The sequence below is a fragment of the Monodelphis domestica genome, chromosome 2, assembly GCF_027887165.1.
Source record: "Monodelphis domestica isolate mMonDom1 chromosome 2, mMonDom1.pri, whole genome shotgun sequence".
In the NCBI taxonomy this organism is placed as follows: domain Eukaryota; kingdom Metazoa; phylum Chordata; class Mammalia; order Didelphimorphia; family Didelphidae; genus Monodelphis; species Monodelphis domestica.
The window spans coordinates 259,562,558-259,573,268 of NC_077228.1; the positions used below are offsets into that span (position 1 = coordinate 259,562,558).

General features: G+C 40.3%; 1 long non-coding RNA gene across 1 annotated transcript in view; it reads left to right on the forward strand.

The window, feature by feature from the left end:
- Positions 1–10,711, forward strand: part of LOC103106430 (uncharacterized) — a 60,500-nt gene that overhangs the window by 43,299 nt on the left and 6,490 nt on the right. Inside the window, exon 2 of the long non-coding RNA XR_008916484.1 lies at positions 7,263–7,405. This is a non-coding gene — a long non-coding RNA (uncharacterized LOC103106430). The remainder of the gene's footprint in view (positions 1–7,262; positions 7,406–10,711) is intronic.

The following is a 10,711-nucleotide window of genomic DNA, read 5'->3' on the forward strand; positions in this document are numbered from 1 at the left end:
AGACTTCAATCCCCAGAAGTCCTTGGTATCTCCCAGAATTCCCTATAATCTCACCTGAGTCTCCACCTGGGCAAGATCACAATTAGTATTTAATCTGGCAGTAACGCGTACCTCGCTCTCTTCCATTTGCAAGGATGTAGTAAGTAAGCTAAGCTCCGGGGTTCTGAATTTAGCTAATCAGCCATGGACATGTGAGTTATTACTTCTTTATTCCTTGATTTCCAATAATCCTTTAATAAACCTCTTAAAATGTAATATTTTTATTAGTAGAAATATAATTTTTAAATTTTACAAGAGTATGTGAAATTGATCACCTCGATGAGGGAGGGGCCCCAGGAGTGGATTCCTGAGAAGACTCTGACTGGAGAGCAGTGAGGGTCTCTCCATCTTGAGATGTCGAAGAGAGAAGATGGAAAAAGACTTTCTCCTGAGGGTTACCCACTTTTCCTTCTGGTGGCTGGAAATCTTTCCCCCAAACACTTCCCAATTGAAGGGACTTTCTTTTTTTTTTTTTTAATATATTTTATTTGATCATTTCCAAGCATTATTCGTTAAAGACATAGATCATTTTCTTTTCCTCCCCCCCACCCCCCATAGCCGACGCGTAAATCCACTGGGCATTAGCTGTTTTCTTGATTTGAACCCATTGCTTTGTTGATAATATTTGCATTAGAGTGTTCAGAGTCTCTCCTCTGTCATGTCCCCTCAACCACTGTATTCAGGCAGTTGCTTTTCCTCGGTGTTTCCACTCCCATAGTTTATCCTTTGCTTATGAATAGTGTTTTTTTCTTCTGGATCCCTGCAAATTGTTCAGGGACATTACACCGCCATTAATGGAGACGTCCATTACGTTCGATTATACCACAGTGTATTAGTCTCTGTGTACAATGTTCTCCTGGTTCTGCTCCTCTCGCTCTGCATCACTTCCTGGAGGTTGTTCCAGTCTCCATGGAACTCCTCCACTTTATGATTCCTTTTAGCACAATAGTATTCCATCACCAACATATACCACAATTTGCTCAGCCATTCCCCAATTGATGGGCATCCCCTCATTTTCCAGTTTTTGGCCACCACAAAGAGCGCAGCTATGAATATTTTTGTACAAGTCTTTTTGTCCATTATCTCTTTGGGGTATAGACCCAGCAGAGCTATGGCTGGATCAAAGGGTAGATATTCTTTTGTCGCCCTTTGGGCATAGTTCCAAATTGCCCTCCAGAATGGTTGGATGAGTTGAAGGGACTTTCTGAAGAGAAACCTAAGCAGACTTTACCTCAGCTCCTGTTGCCCAGGGATGAGTCAACCTGACTTTCTCAGGGGGGCTCAGGCTGCTAAGACCTGAGTTCCCCCCCAAACTTGAGGAGGGAGAAAAAGGGTTTAGAGAGAGACCGAGACCCCCTTTTCCCACTTTCCTTCTCCCATTCTTTCCCTGCCCATTATTCCTTTTGTATTATCTGATTGAGTAATCATTAAAGTTATCTGTTCCCCAAGCTGAGTGTGAGTGAAGGGAATCAAGGGGAGACCTTTTGGTCTCGAGTAGTGGAGGGGGGACAAGAGGGACAAGAGTGAATTGGGGAGAGCAGCTTTAGCTAAGGAGGGAAGGCAGAAGGGGGAAATTCTTCAAACCCCCCCTCCTCTCTATGAGCCAACATCTTACATCTGCTGGCTCCTCTGAACCCCACTTTGTGGAGAAGGGGGTTCTCCTCCCTTTCCCCCTCTCCATACTTTGACTCCAAGCCTCCCCTTTGGGGGTACATTCCCTCTTTTTATCTATTTTTATTTTTATTTATTTATTTATTTTTAAACCCTTACCTTCCGTCTTGGAGTCAATACTGTGTATTGGCTCCAAGGCAGAAGAGTGGTAAGGGCTAGGCAATGGGGTCAAGTGACTTGCCCAGGGTCACACAGCTGGGAAGTATCTGAGGCCAGATTTGAACCTAGGACCTCCCATCTCTAGGCCTGGCTCTCAATCCACTGAGCTACCCAGCTGCCCCCTTTATTTTTTTTTAAAAACAAAGTATAATAGGAAAGTTACTCAGAGCTCTGTCCACTGCTCTCTGGTGTCTCTCCTTGGCACACACTCAAGCCTTGTAGTAGAGAAGCCCTTCATTCTCAGAATCTAAACTTCCACTTTCCCTACTGAGGGACAAACCTGGACTTGCCAGGGAAAATTGATGAGGAGGGGGGATTCTGGAATTTCTACTTTTTCTTTTTATAAGCATTTGTTAAAGAAGAAGGCAGATATTAATGTCTGACTCTTTGTGACCTCTGTTAGGGTTTTCTTGGCAAAGATACTGGAGTGGTTTGCCATTTCCTTCTTCAACTCCTATTATTGGTAAGGAAACTGAGACATAGTTAAAGTGATTTCCTCTAGGATACATACCTTTCAAGGCGATAAGGGTTTTTTTTTTTCCTTTCAAGGTGATTAGGCCTATCTGGATGGGAAATAAGAGGGTTTGGGATAGGGGATAAGAACTTGCAATTTGGGGGGTGTAAGGGTTAAAAATTAAGATTGGATTAAATAAGAGAATGTGGTCACCAATATTATGGCTCAAGTCAAAATGACTTATTTAGCAGCTTTATTTACAAAATAGAGAGTGAGCTAAATAGGGTAATGTGAAAGAGGGTAGAGTAAGCAGTCTAGCTTATCACCCTAATGTTTCTCCAGTACCTAGAGCAACTCAAACTGGGCTAAAGGAGGTGGGCTAGATTTAATTTTTATCTGCACAGGAACAGCAGATTTAAGTAAGCCTACATCGGAAGAAGATGTGGCCCAAAGAGATTCCGGTATATCCTTAGGTATTTCAAAAGTGGGAGGCTCTTTTGCCTCCTGGTTCTCCGAGAGAAGTACAGGGAGTAAATTTAGAGATTCCTCTGGTACTTCCAATGTTAAGGAACCATCTGGGGAACAAGTTATTGTAGCTCTGAGTTTGCATAGAAGGTCTCTCCCCAGCAAATTTAAAGGGGAGTCAGGCATTAAAAGAAAGGAATGTTGTACCTCTAGGGGCAAGTTTTTTAACTCTTTGGGGTATTCCTGATACTCCCATTACATTCTCTGAGCCAACAGAATAACAATTTAAATCTGGTACATTCTTCAAGGTAGCTCCAGTGTCTAAGAGAGAATCATAATAAGTGTTACCCACCTTTAAGGTAACATGGGGCTCATTAGTATGGGTAGGGCAGTGGATAGGGACAACGGGTAGTAGGACATCAGGGTCTGGAAAATCAAAGGTTGTATCCTCTGATTCCTGTGCCCCAGCCCCCCCCCCCCGACACCATCATTGCGTTTGGGATATTCCTTGGGCACCCCCCTGAAGGGCACCTCGACTGTTTTTTGGACGAGCTCCATTTCTTATATTTTGTTGTTGGGTATTATCATTATAATTTTCTTCATTTTGAGCATTGTCATTATTTTCCCAATTCCTATTTCTATAATTTTGGTTTCTAAAGTTCTTATTTCTATATTAATTATAGTTATTTCCATAATCATTATTATAATTTCTAAAATTTCTAAAATTCTGGTTTCTATGACCATTATCATTGCTATAGTTGTTCTGGTTTCTATGACCATTATCATCATTTCTATAGTTATTATTTCTAAAGCTATTATTAAACTGCGTATTCCTTCCAATCATCTTAAGAAAGGTTCTACATTCCATCATTTTGTGGCCCTTCTTCTCACAGAAGTGGCAAGTTACTGATTTATTTGTGAATCCCCGCTAAGGGGCTATAGTCTCTCCCTTATTTTTCAATTGTCTCTTTAATATTTCAATTTCTTTCTTTAAATCTTCCACTAAAGTATTGCCTTCCTCAGGTCTTTTTACACGACCCTTATAAACATAGGTTGCTACTCTCCTCAATTCTTCAAGGTCCATAGAGTCCCAATTAGGACAGCTAGTTTTAAAGTAGTCTTTTACCACTGAACAACAATTCTCAATGAATTGCCTATGTATTTGACTAATGTCTCTTTCTCTGGATAAATCAAGGCCCATATATGTATTTCCTAAGTCAATAAGTCTGTCCATAAACTGGGAGGGTGTTTCATCAAGATCTTGTCGGGTTCTTTCAAATTTTGACCATTTTTCAGGTCTATAAGAGCAAGCTCTCATGGCTATCAATAATGCTTCTCTGGCTTGGTTTAGTTTTGTGTGATCTAGTTCAACATTGGGGTTCCAATGTGAATCTTCAGTTGGCCAATAACTTCCTTTTTTACCTCATTTTTGATTAGCCAGAGAGACGATATTATTTTTCTCTCTCTTTGTCAATAATGCTTCTAATAAATTCTCAACATCCAACCAAGTGGGGTCAAAAGTTCTGAATATGTTCTCTAATTTTTTTATAATTAATATTGGTTCGTCCTCAAATGATGGCATATCTTCCTTCAATTTATTTAAATCCTCAGGGCTAAAAGGTGTATAATGTCTTACAGATACCAAGTTTCCATTTTTATTAAAAGTGGGTACTTCCCTTAAAGGAAATAAGCTATCTGAATTATTTGGTACTCCTGTTTCTAGGCTTCTTGCTCCATTCTCAGTTGGGTAAGTATAAGAAATAGAAGAGTTGGGCACACTGAGGGAGAGGGTTTGTTTTTGTCCCATAGTGCCAGAAAAATCAGAGGTAGGGTGTGAATTTAGGTTGGAATGTGAACTTAAAGTGGATTGTGTAAGGTGAGAAGGAGGAGCCAAGGAAGAAGTGTGAAAGGATACAAAGGTGTTAGGATTAGAGGAATCAGTAAGGTGTGAAGTGGAGGTATTAGGGTCAGAAGCATGGGTGGGGTGTGTACTTAGAGTTGATTGTGTAGGGTCAGAAGTGTGGGTGGGGTGTGTACTTAGAGTTGAGGGTGTGGGGTTGGAAGCATGAGTAGTGGGAGGAGTGGGTGGGTTTTCTGAGGCCGGTGGGGCAGGGGGAACTGTGTCCAGAGTTTCTGATAATGTTCTTAACTCTCTTTTAATGCTTCTCATAAAAGTTACTATCTCCCCATGACGTCCCTCCATAAGCTCCTCTATAAGCTCCTGCCAAGTATTTAGTTCCACAATTTGTTGGATATTATAGGGAGCAATTTGTTGGTTTGACTGAGAAATGATTTCTTCAAGGAAATACAATATTACAATTACAGCAATCAAAAACTCAAGGGAAAATAGTATGTCGATTAAATTTTGCCATAAGTTCCATGGGATGAGCCCTTTCAGAGAGACAAGGAATTCTGTATTTATAAAATTGGTTATGGGGCTGATAAGCCAGCTGTTAAATAAGTTGTAGACCAATGCTTGTACTAAGAAAAGAACAAAATATTTACTGAAAAGCCAATTGTTAACTAAGTTCTGAACTGTCTGTAACTCCATATTTCTAAAGTAAACATGTAGGAGGCAGGACAAAGCCAAAAGCTTTCTCAGGTTTTTCTAGTCCTAATTTAGGCAGTTGCTAGCCAGGACCTTAGGACCCTGTTAAGATCTAAAACAGCTTAATTTAAGGAGAATCAAAAAGGTTTTTTTACTCACCCGTTCTTGCAGCTGTATTTTTGAAGCCAAGTTAAAAAAGAAAACAAAACTGACTGATAGAGCAAGTAATAAAGAGAGAAAGGAAAGAGATTTCACAGAAACTTTTTGAGGGTTTTCTCACCAACCTCGTGGTCAGCCATAAACTGTGATAATTAAAAGAGTGGGAGCCATAAACTGTAATGATTAAAATGGTTGAGGTCATAAACTGTAGTGAGTTAAAATACCAGAAGACTTAAATTGTGATTGATATAAGAGTGGATGAGTAAATTGTGACCGCAGGAAATATGCTTTCACTACAGTGTTTTGTTTTTGAATCAAATATAAGGTGGTCGCCAGGGAAATATTCCCAATTATGAAATATATCCAAGTTAACTGGGTTTTATAGAGATTTTTAATTAATAATACAATGAGAAATTAAAGAAAGAGAGAAAAAGAGGGAATAATGAGAAAGGGATAAGCTGGCCCTGGCCAGTCCTGGCCATCCCAGGCCTAAGCCCTAACAGAAAAGATCAGTCAGTCCTTAATCACTCACCACAAGATCTGTCCAAGCAAGGATTCTAGTGACACCAGGCCAGCTCCATCTCAGCTGACTTCCACCAGCTCAATCCTCTGAATGTCTCTGAGCTCCTATTTAAAGGGCATTTTCTCCTACGTCACGTCCCCTAAGTTCTTCCATCTACCAATCACAGTAGATGTTTTCCAAAGGACAGCCCATTCTGAATTCACACCTGAGTAGGCTAAACTTTTGAGTAATCCACACCTGAGTAGACTAAAATCTCTGAGTAAGTTCTCACCTCTTTGTTCCTTGTAAGTTCATAAGTTGCCTGACCTTTATAGGTACTTAGCACCCCTTTGTATTAGTTCTAAAAATAGGCATGGCTTAAGTATGGGTTTAAGTATTTTTCATTGTTCAGCAAGGAGTTTTCTCCCCTAAAGCAGGCTTAAGTACAGGTGGAGTAGAGGTCTTCACATTTTTTATCTAAGTAGAGTTCACTGCCCAAATGGGGAATGGTCTTAATCCAATCTTATGAAGTAGGGTCTGGGAATTTTTAAGGTTCACAGCCCTCAGATGGAGGGCTGTTTAGCCAGAGGACTCAGTGATGAATAACCATACAGCCTCCCCAAGACAGAGTGGCCTCTCCAGAAACTAATCTCTCCAGAAGCCAGGAAAGGAGTCAGCCTTTTTCACTCACCCACATTGTAGTCCATAGGGGAAAATCCAAGAGCAGTTTTACCAGAAGCAGTCCAAACAGAGGCCCCCAAGTCAGGGCTCCTCCAAGGCTAAGTTTGAAGGAAAAAGTGTGTTTGGACAGAAAGTTCAGGGTTTTTATAGTGCTTTTTCCACATCACTCCACTTTACAGGGACCAATTGCCATCTATAACTTTGCTGAGGACTACCCAGGGGGCAGTCAATCATTTCTGAGTTGTCACACACTTTAGCAAGTGGGTTTTGGACCTCCCCCACTTAGGCATTAAGAATGGTATGTATGCTTCTGGTGATTAAATTTAAAAGTAGGTGAGCCAGAAAGTTAATCCCATCTTGACAGGGGGGATGGAATGGATGAGAAAATAAGCAATCAGAGAGATCCCAGAAAGAAAATACTCTGTTTCTTCTTACAAAACCAGGGCTAATTTTCAAAATCTCACATAGCTTTAGTCTAAGTGATTTTTTGTTTTGTCTTAAGATATAGGACATGATGATTTCTATGTCCCCTTTGTAAAAATTAAATTTATAATCTCTAATAATAAAAATATTATATTTTTTAGGTTTATTAAGGATCATTAGAAATCAAGGAATAAAGAGGATACCAAATAAAAGCCACGTGCCCATGGCTGGTTAGCCATTTTCAAATTTTCCTCACCTTACCACATCACTGCTCATGCTACATCATTCAAGAAGAGAAAGCATGGTAGGCGTTACTGCCAGTTAAATAGCAATAATGTGATCTTGCCAACATGGAGATGCAGGAGAGATTATAGGGAATTCTGGGAAATAGCAAGGACTTCTGGGGAATGAAGTCTAGGGTTCAAGAATCTCCATTTATATATTCCCCCCTGAGACCGGCAGAAGACTAGTCTCTCCAGTGGGTCTTGTAAACATACTAGCTATGAAATTACAATAATTTGAGGATAAGATGAAGAGAACAAAACCAATAAATGCTAGACACATTGACAAAAAGCCAGTTAGGGGGCAGTCCCCTTTGGTATAAGAATATACATACAAAACAAATGCATTCAACCCCACACAGTTTAAATCACCACATCTCAGAGGCGGAGTCAAAATGGCGGCTTAGAAGCAGCAAAAGTTCAGACCTCGGATAACCCTTCCTTACCCATCACAAAGTGAATGCTCCTAGGGGACTGAAATTCAAAATTAACAACAAGACAGAGGTGGGGAACCCTCCTTCTGGACTCAAATCAAAAGGTATGCCCCCCAAAATCCAGAATCCAAGAAAACTTGGGTCTAAGGGGAAGGCAGAAGGAAGGTCCAAGGATCCCTCTCCCCCAACCCAGAGAGCTGAGCCCCAGCGGCAGCAGGAACCTCTGGGCGGGCAAAGGTGCTGCTGGTTTGGAGGGTCTACCTTGTGAGCAGTGGGGCACCGGGCTCGGAGCATCCAGTGTGGGCAGTGGGAAGGAAGCCAGGGAGAGACCGGGGAGCCTGTAGCCCCGAGGCTGGGTCATTCCATCTGGCTTTAGTCTCACCGTAGGTTTTTGCCTCAGGGCATATCCAGACCAACCCAGTTGAACCTAATCCCATCAGGACTCCTTAGAGCTCAGGGAGGCCAGGACCCCTCCCCCACTAGAGTGCAGGGCCTCCTGCAAGGACAGGAACCTCTGGGCAGGCAAAGGCACTGGGGAACCTTGCGGACAGCAGAGAAGCAGCTGGAGAGAACTGGAGAGAGCCTGAGTGGCACCAGCCTTCCAGGAGTCTTCAGCCTCAGAGTACATACAACCCAATCCAGTTGAACTTAATCCAATCAAAAGCCTCCAGAGGGCAGGGAAGCTAACATTCCTCCCCTAGAGACTGTACCAAGAGATCTGACAAAGCTCCAAGAGGGGAGGCTGACAGCACCAAAACCAAAACAAAAAAAATGAGAGGAGCAAGAGCACAGACAAATATGGGGAGCAAAGAAGGGGTAAACTCGAGCAAACAACAGAAAAAGAAGAAAGAAATGACAATAGATAGCTTCTGTACAAGTAATGAGCAAAGAGCAAATGAAACAGGGGGAGGGATCAGCAAAGGAAAAATCAGAAATCCCAGCAAATTGGATACAGGCTTTGGAATAACCCAAAATGCAATTCAAAACACAATTAAGAGAGGCTGAAGACAATTGGGAAAGGAACTTAAAAACTAAGATAAATCATCTGGAAACAGAAAATAGTGTCTTGAAAGCCAAAATCAACCAGCTTGAAAATGAGGCAAAGGAGATGAAAGATAAGGCAAGGAAGATGAAAGATGAGGTGAAGAAGATGAAAGATGAGGAAAAGGAGATGAAAGATGAGGTAAAGAGGATGAAAGATGACCTCCAAAGAAAATCAGACCAAAATAAAAAGGATGACCAAAAAGCCAAGGATGAAATCCAGTCTTTAAGAACCAGAAGACAACAACTAGAAACAAATTACTTCACAAGGCAGGACACTATAAAACAAAACCAAAAGAATGAAAAAAATTGAGGAAAATATAAAGCATCTCATTCACAAAACAGAGGATTTAGAAAATTGTTCAAGGAGAGACAATTTAAGAATCATTGGTCTACCAGAAGACCATGACAAAAGAAAAAAGCCTGGACATCATACTACAGGAAATTATTTTTAAAAAACTGCCCCGATATCCTATTGAGCAAGAGGGAAAAGTGGAGTTTGAAAGAATCCACAGATCACCTCCTATACTTAATGTTATAGCCAAATTCAAGAACAATCAGACCAAAGAAAAGATATTGCAAGCTGCCAAGAAGAAGTCATTCAGATACCACGGAACCACAGTGAGGATAACGTAGGATTTGGCTGCATCCACACTGAAAAAACGAAAGGCATGGAATATGATATTCCAGAAAACAAGGGTCTACAACCAAGAATCAACTACCCAGCAAAACTGACTATATTCTTACAGGGGAAAGTATGGTCATTCAAATCACCACATCTCAGAGTTCACTCTGGATCTTCTGGTGTAGCATGTGGTCTGTGGAGGCATCTTCATGGTATCTTCTCCAAATCACTTTCTGGATTTGGAGAGGTAGCAGGTTTCTTAACCTAAAATTACTCTCAAAAGGAATTTAAACTTTTCAATTTAAAATAATAATAATTATACATTCCCCCCCTGAAGAGGGTGATTGAAAAACACAAGGATCACTTAGGAATGCATGGCTGAGTTATGAGGTATATGAATCAATTGGCATGAGAAATCCAAATAAAAAAATAATTTCTGGATGAAATATAGACTATCAAAGTCTTATGTGTAAAAATTCTAAGTAAAGGAAAAATAAATCTATAATAGGTCCTTGAATCAGGGCCCAATTAAAGTGACTTAAGCAATTATGCATTTACCCAATCAATAGCCAGGACTATAGAAAGTTTGCCACACTATGAAAACAGAAAAGAGACTAGATTATAGGAGCCAGAAAGGAGCCAAATTTGAGATACTTGGTAGAATGTGGGATAAGGAAGACCTGCCTTTAACATATGTTAAACAGCCACAACCTCGAACCCCAAACAAGTTCAAGTCCTCTTGTCTTGGCTCAAAATTTTCATCAATCCCATTGGGATTAGTTGGTCTCTTTGACCTTGTGCTCGATTGGCACTATGCAGTTTAGCTTTGTGCTTCTTTGGCACTGTGCAGTAGCTCTTTTTTATTTTTTCTTGTCCTAGAATCAGACAATCATCAAGCAAAGCCCCATAATTTTTTTAAACAACCAGTGGCATCATTTTTATAGTCTAAAGCTTTGGGGGTATGCATTGACATTATAGCAAATATATTTTAAACTTATATTACTGCAAAATCAAAAAAGTTAAAGAAAATCTCAATACTGGTGGCATGTTTCAAATAGGAGAGAAAAAATTAAAAAAAAACTGAAATAGTATATTGCACATGCAAGAAAAAAGAATAATAAAAGTTTTAAAAATAAAAAATATAGCTTATAATCATTGACACACTGTATCAGCTAAGGAAATTTTTACAGATGTAGCAAATCTTTCAACCTTGGCAAACATATTTTTAA